Raw genomic sequence first — 14,388 nt, forward strand, 5'->3', positions numbered from 1 at the left:
AAGTGAGCATGTGTGAGTGTCTGGGGAGAGAGATTGGGGGGGGGGTATGGGGGTAAGTTGAGTGTGTAGGGACGTTTTAAGCTAAATAACCTTCCTCTAATTAACCCTTAAAATAATCTTTTATCCATTTTTTCTTTTTACAATTATGAGCAAAAGAGATTATTTGTATTCTGTTCAGGAAAAAAGTCACCTTTTACAAAGTCTGTTTTTGTCTCACCTGTATAGTGCTCAGAGTGAGACTATAGGCGCCGCTTTTCCGACGGCGGCGGCGTCAACACCAAATCTTAACCGAAGGTTAAGTTTTTGAAATGACAACATAACTTAGAGAGTATATAGACCTAGTTCATGAAACTTGGCCATAAGGTTAATCAAGTATTATTGAACATCCTGCCTGAGTTTCATGTCACATGACCAAGGTCAAATGTCATTTAGGGTCAATGAACTTAGACCATGTTGGGGGAATCAACATCAAAATCTTAACCTAAGGTTAAGTTTTTGAAATGACAACATAACTTAGAGAGTATATAGACCTAGTTCATGAAACTTGGCCATAAGGTTAATCAAGTATTATTGAACATCCTGCCTGAGTTTCATGTCACATGACCAAGGTCAAATGTCATTTAGGGTCAATGAACTTAGACCATGTTGGGGGAATCAACATCAAAATCTTAACCTAAGGTTAAGTTTTTGAAATGTCATCATAACTTAGAAAATATATGGACCTAGTTCATGAAACTTAGACATAAGGTTAATCAAGTATCACTAAACATCCTACATGAGTTTCACGTCACATGACTAAGATCAAAGGTCATTTAGGGTCAATGAACTTTGGCCGAATTGGGGGTATCTGTTGAATTACCATCATAACTTTGAAAGTTTATGAATCTGATTCATGAAACTTGAACATAATAGTAATCAAGTATTACTGAACATCCTGTGCAAGTTTCAGGTCACATGATTAAGGTCAAAGGTCATTTAGGGTCAATGAACTTTGGCCAAATTGGGGGTAATTGTTGAATTACCATCATAACTTTGAAAGTATATTGGTCTAGTTCATAAAACTTGGACATAAGGGTAATCAAGTATCACTGAACATCCTGTGCGCATTTCAGGTCACATGACCAAGGTCAAAGGTCAATGAACTTTGGCCATAATGGGGGTATCTGTTGAATTACCATCATAACTTTGAAAGTTTATGGATCTGACTCATGAAACTTGGACATAAGAGTAATCAAGTATCAATAAACATCCTGTGCGAGTTTTAGGTCACATGTTCAAGATCAAAGGTCATGTAAGGTCAATGAACTTTGGCCATGTTGGGGGTATTTGTTGAATTACCATCATATCTCTGTAAGTGTATTGGTTTAGTTCATAAAACGTGTACATAAGAGTAGCCAAGTATCACTGAACATCTTGTGCAAGTTATAGTAGTTTTCAAAGTCAGCACTGCTGCTATATTGAATCGCGTGATGCAGGTGAGACCGCCAGAGGCATTCCACTTGTTTTTATTTGTCGATTGATATGATATGATTATTATTTCTCTGCTTTCACATTGTTATGTAAGAGAAATTGGGCAGTTCATTTGTAATAATTCTGAAAATTTGTAACCTCATTGATATTGATATATTTCTTTGTTTCGTATATATTTACAAAAATTGGATTTATATGAATTGTGATTGTAAACTTATTGATTTGAAAGATAAACAAAATAAAATATCATTCAAAACAAACACTGCAAAAACTCTGGTGTTGATTTAACATCAGCCCGGGATCTATATATGTCCACACCAGCAGAGAAGTGTTAAACAGCACCAGTTTCCTTTTGGACTAACACCAGATAGGTGCAGGGGCGTCGATCCATTTTTCAGATTGGGGGGGGCAAAATCATGAATCAACTTTCCAAAGGCGCTCGATCACACAAAACAAACAAACTCACCCACACACACACACACACACACACCCTTATATGCCTTTATATATATATCTATACACACACACACACACACACATATATATATATATATATATATATATATATGTGTATATATATATATATATATAAATATGTATTTGACTCATGAGATAGAGACACATATCTCACCAACAAATTAATGCGAGCGCGAAGCGCGAGCTGAAATTTTTTTGTATACTGATCTGATAACAGGAAAAAGGTGCCTGTTTAGGACTGTTTGTCATGAGGATACATATCTCACTACACAGATAATGCGAGTGCCGAGAGCCGGAGGTGAAATGTCTTCATATTCTGACCTGTAAGCTTGATATTTTATGCATTTTTGGTACCAATGATTAAGATGGGTATCTAAAAAACAATAGATGCGAGCGCGAAGCGCGAGCTGAAAATTATGATATGTTGATCAGAAAAAAATTGAGATTAATGGACGTTTTTAATTAAGAACAAGATAAATATCCAACAAAAGATTATTGCAAATCGAACCGCGGGTTATTTTGAGGCTTAGAACTGAAAACGGGACATTCTATTCACCTATTAATCATGAAAAGTATGGGTTTTTGCTACAGAAATGATGCGAGCGCGAAGCGCGAGCTGAAAATTTTTATATTCCAATCTGAAAAGCGGAAATTTTGAGCATGATTTTAAATAAAGAACGAATTGTGTATTTCGATCTCGCTTGCTGATTTCTGTGTAACATTACAATCTTATTTTATTTTTTACACATGCGGAATTATTGGGGGGGGGGCAAAACGATATGTTTGCCCCTCAATATTTTCATTGGTGGGGCGATCGCCCCCCCTGCCCCCCCCCCCCCCAGGATCGAAGCCTCTGGATAGGTGTTTAAACAACACCGATTAGTATTAAACCAGCATCGGTTTGATTCCAAACTGGTGTTGTTTTAATACTTCTCTGGTGTGGACATTATATAGATTCCGGGCTGATGTTAAATCAACACCGGAGCTTTTGCAGCGTACCAGGGGGGGGGGGGGTCTGAAACCGCCCTCTTAAAAAGGAAAATATATCACTTCAACCAAAAAAGGAGGGAAGATGTTTATTTTAGCTGACTCTCTCTCTCTTAATCAAGCAACTGTTTCATGCCACGACATCTCATGAACCTTTGCGACTATGTTATTTTGTTTCATTTATTTTCATATAATTATCTCGCTTGACATTTTTTTTACAGAAAAAAAACCATCAACAATAAGACATTTAACATCAAGGTCAAATTGAAAATATAGGCCTACAAGTAAAATTATACAATAAAGTTATAGCTTAATTAAAGTCAAAGAAATAAGATAGGACCTACATCCCGGGACCTACATAAAAGCAAGCTATATATATACGGACTCCGGAGAAATAAAGTTAAAAGTAATGAATGGCAGAAGACGGGTCAAATCTTGCCTCCGACGAAGATTCTGCTAGGATCGAAAGCTTAGGCCCCTTTGTTACTTTCGACTTTAAAAATCAGTTGTATTTTATTTTAAATCCAGATGTATTATAATACAGATGATTGTTACATGTTAATTTTTGATTGAGAGAAAATAAGACACACACTGTTAGAAAATTTATCCTTAAAATAAAAGAAGTTCCTGCAACAGAGTCTTGAGAACACCTGTAATCTTACCAGATTGCGTATAATCTTTCATTATATCATGTAAAATTACAGGAACTTTGTATTTGGTGTATGCCGGGTGTATGGAACCTTACAAATTTCCTTAAATAAAACACCCTTTTCCCCTTTTTAAACAGACCTGTTCTGTTAAATTGCAGAAAAATTCCTGTTTTATAAATTTACAGAATGATTCTTTTATTGCTTTCTGCCAAATCTTCTTTTTTTCTGTAAAATCAGGTTTTTTTAACAGTGTAGATCGGATAAGATGATGGTAGCTGCAGTGAGGACTGCCATCCAAGATGGCAGTGAATTATGCTTCAAGTGATGAATAAATAAAATAAAATGACCTAATACTTTTACTCATTTAACAGTTATAAAATGATGATAATGGTAATTACCCTGAATATGCCTATATATACTTGCTGTTCTTATTATAACAATGATCTCGTTATACTCTTTTAATCGTCTTATGTATAAGAATGAATGTAGTATGTGCACGCCAATATTTTGTATTTGTCTCTCCTTGATTATGTGTATTTCCTTATGTGTTGTAATTTGTATGTTTGCATGTAAACAAAATGAATTTCCATTAAGTTGGACAATAAAACAATATATATATTAAAGAGCTACATAAGGTCGCCAAGCATGCAGGCTGGCATAGCAGCGAACAATTAATTTGCATAATTATGCATCACAGTCATGTCGCTGGATACCATATGCATAATGTTGTATCATGGTGACTGGCTGTATGCTCCCAAGAGAGGGAAAGAGTGCAGTGGCGCACCGTGGGTCACGACATGGGGGGCACCAGCAGAGAGTTTGAGCCTCACTTAATGGGCGCGCGAAGCGCGTTCAATAGCCAGGTATACTGACCTAATAGAGACATTTTAAGGACGGTGCCATCAAAATGAAATGTATCTCACTAGTCACATAAAGCGAGCGCGAAGAGCGAGCTAAAATCTTTGAAAATATTCAGACCTATAAAAGTTACATAATATATGCAAATTATTGCAATAATGATACGTGCCTGTCTCACTAAACACACAATGCGAGCGGGAACCGCGAACTGAATTTTTTAGTGTATATGATCCCAAACAGGGACATTTTACATGTTTTAAGGACTATTTTTCAAGGAATTCATGATCATTTCCCCATAGTCATCTAATGCGATATATATTTTTTTAATTACACCTAAACACATGAAGCACTTTTTGTAGTCATTGTAATCATGAACATTATAGGTATCTCAGTAATCAAGTATCACGAGCGCGAAGCGTGAGCAGAAAAATGTTGATATTCATTGTTTGTAGGAATTCATTAAGACCATACGTATTTTACTTACCAAATAAAGCGAGAGCGAAGCGTGAGCTGATTTTTTTTTCTTTTCAGATCAGAAAAATTGACATTTTAAGGACTATTTTTAGGAATTCACGAACAGCAGACATAAAATTATCTTACCAATCTACTAATGCGCGGAATAAGCACGGACTGGAAATGTTTTATATTCAGACCTTAAAAGGGGGCAATCACTTTAAGTAGTCGTGAAATAGAAGCATAGGTCTATGTCAGTACATAAAATAACAAAAGCTTGAAATGCGAGGGAATATATTTGGTGTACATCGAGTTGAAAACGAAATGTTTTAGTACCATTTAATCCCCTTGAACATTATTTATTTATCCCATTAAACTGACAATGCGAGCACCATGAGTGATGAACACATAGGCCTTAAGTAAATTATGTTTCATAAAGTTATGAAAAAAAAATCTTATGTAATAAACAATTATTTCTTCTTCTTCCCCTACTGCGGTTCTCTTGCTCCATCCTTTTCTCCTCCCTCTTTTTTGCCATCCGATTGGGATGGTGGCACGTGCCCCCCCCCACCGTAGTTACGACACTGGGGGGGGGGGGTGTAGAGCAAAAGAGTTTCACACCGCGACGCAGGACGGATTCGAGAACAAAGGAATTGTTTTTAAAATGCCCGTCAAATGACAATGAACAGCTGGGAGGTTTTTGTCAAAAAATTGATGAACAGGAACAGCAGTTTCAGCCTAAGTTTCGTAGCTGACGAAAAAAATGCAAATAAATATGTTGTTTATCCAGAGTTCAGAACAAACTTCTGTTTTGATCCACCAATTTTCGTCAAAGGCTTCTTGTTACCCTCTGTCATGAAAATTAGGGCATTTGACGATACATTTTCTTTGTTCTTAAATCAGTTGCGAAACCCGGTGCAACAGTAGTCCCTATGACGGAACCTTGCGGAACGCCATATCATATTAGCAAACCCTTCTTCTACACAGTGTTCCGTTGATATTCACAGCCTGAAATTCATTGAGAACCAACTGCTAAAACATTTTTTTTTGTCGTCGCGTTTATTCTCTCCTTTTCGTTTTGTCTTCATCCCCCTTATCTTCTTTCTCTAATCTCTTCCTCGATCCCCCCTTTGTTTCTCTTAACCACACTCCCAAGTTTTCTCCCTATCTCCCCTCTATTTCCCACTCCTTCTCTCTACCTCTTTCCCTCTCCCCCTCTCTCTCTCTCTCTCCTCTCTCTGCCTTCTCCCACTCACTTTCTTTTTCCCTCTCACCGACGTCACTGATGTCTGCTCTGAAAGAAGCAATCGTCCCTTCGTGATATCGGATGAACATGGCGGCCCAGCTGAAAATGATTGCTATGTCATGCATTCGAGTCGGATTTCGCTCGACTCTAGTCGTCCTCAGACATTTCCAGGTTACGTTTCTCGTTAACAAAATGAAGAAATCTCACTTTATTCAGGTCAATGAATTTGTGTAACCTCACAAGACTTGTGGCTAGCTAGTCTGTCTTAGATGAGTATATATTTTCTCGATGAATATACTCCTCATCTCAAGTCAATGAAGATAGACCTGTTTGTTTAAAAAAAAATTCCACATGTTTGTTTAAAAGGTTTTTTTCCACATGTCTCCGATTTGATTTTATTTTAATATACACTGCTCATATTCTAATGGTTATAGATTATAAGTGATTGAATTGTTCATGTGCAATGTCAATTTCAAAGATGCAAACAATTTTGGATAATGGATATAGATTTTTTTTTGTGCAAAATTGATATTGAATAGGCCCAAACAGTATCGAAGGAAGAGGGGGTTGTGATAATTATCTAGAATTTCGATGAACTAACAATTACTGGAGACCAAGTATAGCATAGTGATGGGAGAAGTAGGGACACTTCGACGATAAGAAAATGTTACCTCTCCTTTAGGCAAACATGGTTCACAAAATATGTTATATTGTTACAACATTTGTATTGTCCTCAAACCTAAACCCAATATCGATCAATGTATTACAATGGACAGATGTCACAATCTTTGGCCTGAATATTTAGAATTCGATTTCTATTTCAGCTTTCAATACTGACTATAAAAATATATCACATGGCACATGAACACTTTCTACATTATTTTTTTATAATTGTATTATGAATACAATATTTTGTCATCCAAAATAGAAAAAGACGAACCACGTTTACATAAATCAATAAATATTAGCAGTAAATTTAGAACGCTGGAGACTGTCATAATTCACTTTCCTTAACATCGTGATGAATTGAAGGCCTCGAGGGTAGACGATATTCACAAGTTCTTGACGAGGTATAACATTGTTGTAAAACTCATAGAAGTGGCAGGGCCCTGGGAACGATTTTTTTTTACTGAGGGTCCTGGGGAGTGTTTCATCAACATTTTTGTCCGACAAGTTGTCAGATCTGATATCTTTCCTTGATGTTGATTGGCTAAGAAGCACTGTTACTATGGCAACTGTCGGATAAAATGGGACTTGTCGGATAAAACGTCCGACAAGTCCTTTCATGAAACGCTCCCCAGATGTAAATTTGAAAAGCAAAAAAAAAAAAGGTTTCACTACAAAATGAACGTCATTTTGGTTACATTTTTTTCTTCATTTCACTGACACATCTTCAAAAAATACCTGGGGGTGCTGCCCCCAGAAGAAAAATACATGCAGCACCCCCTATGAAAATTTTGGGGGTGCTTCAGCTCAGCCCAGCACCCCCGCTTCCCAGGGACATGATAAGTGGTATCATTAAAGTAATTTCTTGCCGATTTTGCCTTAACTTACTTATACTGCCCGTTATGCCTCCTGGCATGTAGGACAGCATCAAAAGCTCCCCACTCCCGTCTGTCTGCGGCTAGTCTCTGAAGTGTCTGTCGGAGGCTAGACATTTTACCCTTCACCATGTTTACGGTCCGTCGCCAGGTGTTCTTGGACCGAACTCGTTTTCTCCTTCCTTCTGGGGTCCACTGTGGTGCTATGCATACGGGGGTATATAACCATGGAGCTCTATGATATAACCGTGAACATAATTTTTCGATGGCTATATTGTAATGGATCTGTTGTGATAATACTACTGAAATACAATAAATATCAAATGCGAGCGAGCCAATATTCAGTAGTTGAAAGACATGATGACCAAAATCGTTTTTCATGGGGTGTAATTATATGGGATAAATGCGGCGACTGAACATAGCGAGCGAGCGAGCGAGCAAAGTTTCAGTAGATGGAAGAAAGAATAGTTCCAAAAACCTAGCTCTTTTAAGTGGTGTGTAGTTATCACATCAAGGGCTATACTTTACAGGAGTATAAAAACTGCTCACATAATACCACCACCTTTCATTTGAAGGACTATTTTTCGATGGTTATATTGTAATGGATTTTTTTGTGACGTAAACTACTGAATTACAGTGAGTATCCAAATGCGAGCGTGCGAAGCGAGTGAGCAAATTCTCAATAAATGGAAAACGGAATGATAACAAATTGTAAAAATGTGTGTTTCATTAACAGAAAATGTCTTCAGTAACTCATCATACACTTATACTTGAAGAATACTGTAGGCCTATATATCTTGTAAAAATTATCTCCCTTTTCCACAAAGATACCCCCCCCCCATTCACAAAAGTGTTTCTAGAGGATGTTTTGATTCGTTTATGATCAAGTTATAATCATATTTTAATAGTAATTGGAATCACATATTCATTAAAAGTAGCATTAACCATTTGATGATTATTTTTTTCTGTTAGAGAGTATAATTAGAGCGAGAGAACCATTTTTCGAAAGAAAAATATCATAAAGAATGACAAAAATTTGGAGAGCTTTTGACAAAACACGGAAAAGTTTAGAGTCTTATGGCATTTTATGGCATTGGTATTGTTTATATATTCGTGATGGGTGTTTAAGTTGCAAGGCAGTCTACTGTATTGCAGGAGATCATTGACCTCCTATACTCGCACTTTAAGAGAGCGTTAATGTATTCTGCATCTAGATGATATTTTGCGAGGGAGCGTTTAGCGACCGAGCGAGAAAATTTCGAATTTGAATCGAATTTGAATAGTGAAAACTTTGATTTTAGAGCACTTGACAACATGAATGGAATAATGCATTAATCAATACATATATACGCATATTAGGGCATTAAGAGAGCGTTAATGTATTCTGCATCTAGATGATATTTTGCGAGGGAGCGTTTAGCGACCGAGCGAGAAAATTTCGAATTTGAATCGAATTTGAATAGTGAAAACTTTGATTTTAGAGCACTTGACAACATGAATGGAATAATGCATTAATCAATACATATATACGCATATTAGGGCATACATCTATTTTTTTTCCTTTGTTGTCAAAAATGTTGGGGGGGGGGGCTTGAGCGATTTTTTTTTAGGGGGGAGGCTTAGGGGGGGAGGCTTCATTCCCCCCTAAAACCGAACCGAAAAAGGAGAGGGGAAGGGGGGTGTGAACTGGCACTATGAAATTCACAAAAATTACAGGTACATTCATTTTGTAATCATGATCTTCATCGAATTTCTTTTATAATGTACGTCCAGCTTGCCTTTACGTGCCAAATCTTGTATGCTTTTTGTTCGGTTGCTTTGCTTTCTCGGAACATTCTGGAAGGCTGCTCTGTAGCTAAAACACAGCCTCCTGAAGAATTTACCACTTTGTCCCCTGCATGGATTTATGTATTCTTATATAGATCATACTATAAGTCGACACAAAAGAGTGATGCTGAACATATTCTTGCTGTGGATAGATTTGTCAGAGGTGCGTGTGTGTAAAAACAATGTATATAATTTTTACAGAAATGATAACTTTCGATTTTGGCCGACCTTTAATTGACGTCAACATCCGAAAGACGTTACCAGGGCTGAGCTCTAACCTACAACCTGTATCAATTCGTAACTTCTCCCATGTAGCTTGGATTACATACCAAGTCACGGTGACTGAGAAAAATTATACGGAATATATTTTCTATTATTATTTTCATTAAGGGGACAACGGTAAAGTAAATGACCATGGTCAAAAACTTAAGCATACCCAATTGTGACTACCCTCGAATGTTGCAAGATGCGTCAATCAGATGAGCTATAGAATGCATTGAATTTCCGATTTGACTTGAGATGATTCGCTTCCTGTTTCGTCCAAGGAAAGGCTCTTATCTTTGGCTGATAGCATCGAATCAGGTGTAATTACTTCTATTATGTTTTCATGACTCCTTAGGGTGCCCAGTCAATTAACATTCAGGAAAAAATGACATATGATGCCTCGGGTATTCATTATCTGTGACATCGTTCAAAATTGGGTATCGATTCGTGCATGAGCGGGATATGGTACATTTTGTCATAGGCCCAAAAGTTGGCCTATATAAGCGTGTAATTATTTTCTTTGTCATATTTTATTTATCTAAAAAAGGAGAAAACTCACAATTCTCTTTATACAGAGTTGACTTAAAAAGAGTGATCGAATGATCGCTTGAACATCTTAGAGTGATTTTGGAAAAGTACTCTGATATGAAAAGAGATGCACCTTTCCATTCGGAAATCACTATAAATATAATCTAAATTCACTCATTTATGAGTGATCTTATCATATCCTTTTGACGGGCAATGACTTTAAGTCGCCTGGGGCTTACATTCATTGATTCTTTATAGTGTACCTGGCGTGACAAGAATTTTGACGAGGGTGCGACTTCCTACTTTTAGAGCAATTGTCTATACTGGTTTGAAATCATTGTCATAAATATGTTAGAAAGAAATGTGTATTTCTCTCTCTTCGGTACAACAATCCATTCCTCTGATCATTACCAACTTTACTAAATCTGAGAGAGTCATCGGTCCTCTAGTTTGCAACCATAATACTACGAATGCTTAGCTGCGATGTTGATGTGACCAGAGCCCTGGTAGGTCTGTGACCATAATGATAATACATTATAGTAACTCCTATTTTCACGGGGTAGCCACCTCAGCTATAACCTGTTCTTCCAGCAGGTCCTGTATAACTTAACATGCTATATCATTACCCTTCTACATGTTCTTACATCTAGCGCCTGGTAAGTAGGAAGACGTTACCATTTTAAAAGTCTTATTATGACTCGGCCGGAGATCGAATCGAACCCACGAACTCCCGGGAGCTATACCACTAAGCCACCGTGCCAACTGAGCCACCATCTTCATCATAATGGAATCAACTCATGGACCTGGGAAGCGGGGGTGCTGGGGGTGTTGCGTGTATTATTTTCCATAGGCAGCACCCCCACGAAATCAGGTTCCCCCTGTATTTTTTCTAAATATGTTATAATGTACATTATTATCACATCCGACAATCACAAAATCATTTACTACTGTCTTTCACATATTCCAATAACACATATCCCTCCTAATCCACCGGTTTTTTTTTTTAGATCGGAATATCAATTATTTTCAGCTCGCGCTTCGCGCTCGCATTATTGATTTTCATAGTAAAAAAATGTATTTAGAATGCCCAAATTCAAATTATAAAGTTTCAGATCAGAATATTAAAAACTTCTGCTCGAGCGTTGCGCTCACATTATAAGGAAGATACCCAATCACCCATCCTTTTCCCGATTTACAAAACATGAAAAGAATGTCTCATGCTTAGGCCTCAAATCTCAATTTTCTTTTCGATTGCGCTTCTCGCTCGCATCAATTGTATAGTTATATACCTATCCTGTTCATGATTAGAAAAGTGCTTAAAATGTCCCGTTTTTAAGTCAGAAATCTCAATTTCTTTTTGTATTGATATATACCTATCATGTTCATGGTTACAAAAAGTGTTTAGAATGTCCAGTTTTTAAGGCGGAATGTCAAAATTTCAGCTCGCGCGTCGCGCTCGCATCATTTGATTGTTGAAATATGTTTCGTCTTCATGGGAAACTGCAATCCCTTTTTGATCAGGCCAGAACGTATATTAGAAATATCTGCTCGCGCTCGCAGTAAATTTGATATTCATTACACATGCACCTTTAACTCGCACTTCGCGACCGCATTATTTAATTATGTATCTATGTTCTTTTATGAGAACAATAGAAAACCCAATTGTGTCCCCCACCTTTGAGGAGAGAATTCAGCACCCCCACTGAAAAAAAATCGTTCCCAGGGCCCTGAATCAACCAAGATTGAAAGACGTGTTAACTATATCTCTATTTCTGTTTCTTGATATCCATCAATGTGAGATAAAAACGGTCACACAATTTTAGCTCCGTTTTCTTAAACTGTAAACCTATATGCACTGGCATACAATCCAAATATTTATCATTGATAAAAGATTAATAACAAACTCTGAGTTAAAAACACATACAGTATAGCTCATCATGGGAAGGTCTCCCTCGAGTGTGGTGATAGTGGCTCATTAATATACGTTGGCACGCATATGACCTTCCATTAATACATTGATGGGCAACATGTTTCACTTATCTTGGCCTCATTCGATAATAGCGTTCCTGAAATAACAAGACCTCGGGATGTATCTCCTTAATATTATGGAAGCTTAAAAGTGCCACCCAGATGTTCAGATAATCATCTCGTCATGTCTACGATCCTTGAAAAAGATGATGAGATGACAAGATCTTGGATCTCGTCATATCTACATCCCATGGGAGAGATGTTCAGATGACAAGATCTTGGGTCTCGTCATGTCTACATCCTGCGGGAGAGATGATCAGATGATAAGATCTTGGATCTCGTCATGTCTACATCCCATGGGAGAGATGTTCAGATGACAAGATCTTGGGTCTCGTCATGTCTACATCTTTTAGAAGAGATGATCAGATGACAAGATCTTGGGTCTCGTCATGTCTACATCTTTTAGAAGAGATGATCAGATGACAAGATCTTGGGTCTTGTCATGTCTACATCTTATAGAAGAGATGATCAGATGACAAGATCATGGTTCCAAGATCTTGTCATCTGATCATCTCCTCCACAGGATGTAGATATGACGAGATCCAAGATCTTTTCATCTGATCATCTCTCCCACAGGATGTAGATAGTCTGCTGGGCAAACCCTTCACTCGAGTTAAGGGTCTGAATGTGCAGCCTACTCATGCCTTGTGTACTGAAGGCTCTCTCGCTCCTGTATTGGAACAGCAAGTTTTGTATGTGCTAGTCTTTGCGTGGAGGCACACTTATTGATCAAAGTTCCAATCAGGGTCTGTGCCTGCAGACTAGGATGTAGATATGACGAGATCCAAGATCTTTTCATTTGATCATCTCTCCCACAGGATGTAGACGCGATGAGATTCAAGATCTTGTCATCTGATCATCTCTACCACAGGATGTAGATATGATGAGATCCAAGATATTGTCATCTCATCATCTCTCCCACAGAATGTAGACACGACGAGATCCAAGATCTTGTCATCTGATCGTTTTTTTCTAAGGGATGTAGACATAACAAGATTATTATCTGAACATCTGGGTGGCACCTTTACGCTTCCATATATCGTTGACTGTAATAGAGTGAGTGACGCATGGTTTAAAGAGCAAACGAACCAGCAGCCTTATAAATAGCCCCACCTCAAGTCCTCAACTACCCATATCTGGCCAGGTTTATTACCCGTGATGCAACATTCTGAACAGTGTAGTCTCTTGTGATATAGTCCCACTTGAATGGAAACACATTAAATCACGAATACATCCATAACATAATTATACCATCAAGAAGCAAAACAGGCATGACGGGTAGGCCTACTTTTATTCTCAAAAACATATTAGTTTTTATCTATTAAGATAAAATTATATATTCTCTTTATTACTTTTAGTTATCTCAGTAGTTATATTTTAAGACTAGCCATTTATAACACACAGTCAAAGAGGGACAACACGCAGTTCACTCCCCTGTTGTTATTTTTTGTTTTTGTTTTTTATTATATGAGTTAGCGACATGGGTATATGTCCATCGAGGCATACAGGACACAAACGGGCATGTATTTTAAGACGAATAAGGGTCGGGAGAGAGGGGGGATGAAAAGGAAACAGATATCAATGGATATCTACACTGTAAAAAAGGGAAGTGCTAATTTAGCACTTACAGTGCTTCTATAGTGACTGCACTACGAGTGCTGATTTTCTAGTTTAAATTTGAACTAGAAAATCAGCACTCGTAGTGCAGTCACTATACAAGCACTGTAAGTGCTAAATTAGCACTTCATTTTTTACAGTGTAGATATATAGATAGATAGATAGATGGATGGATAGATAGAAAACTAAGCATAAAAAGTGACTTGTATTATTGCTCATCAAGATAAACGCGATTCAACTTGATGATTGAAAGTGGGGGAAACGACTCTATTTTTCTGCGATTTTTCATATAGAATACGCCCTCTTGGTCCCAATTGGGCAGATCTCCACATAGTGTACGAGAAATTGGAATATACAGATATATGTGAAATAAATGTCACTATCCAAAACTATCAAATTAAAATTTAGCCCCAATGACCAGTTGTTCTATTTCTACTTCGTC

Source organism: Lytechinus pictus, chromosome 2, assembly GCF_037042905.1.
Source record: "Lytechinus pictus isolate F3 Inbred chromosome 2, Lp3.0, whole genome shotgun sequence".
In the NCBI taxonomy this organism is placed as follows: domain Eukaryota; kingdom Metazoa; phylum Echinodermata; class Echinoidea; order Temnopleuroida; family Toxopneustidae; genus Lytechinus; species Lytechinus pictus.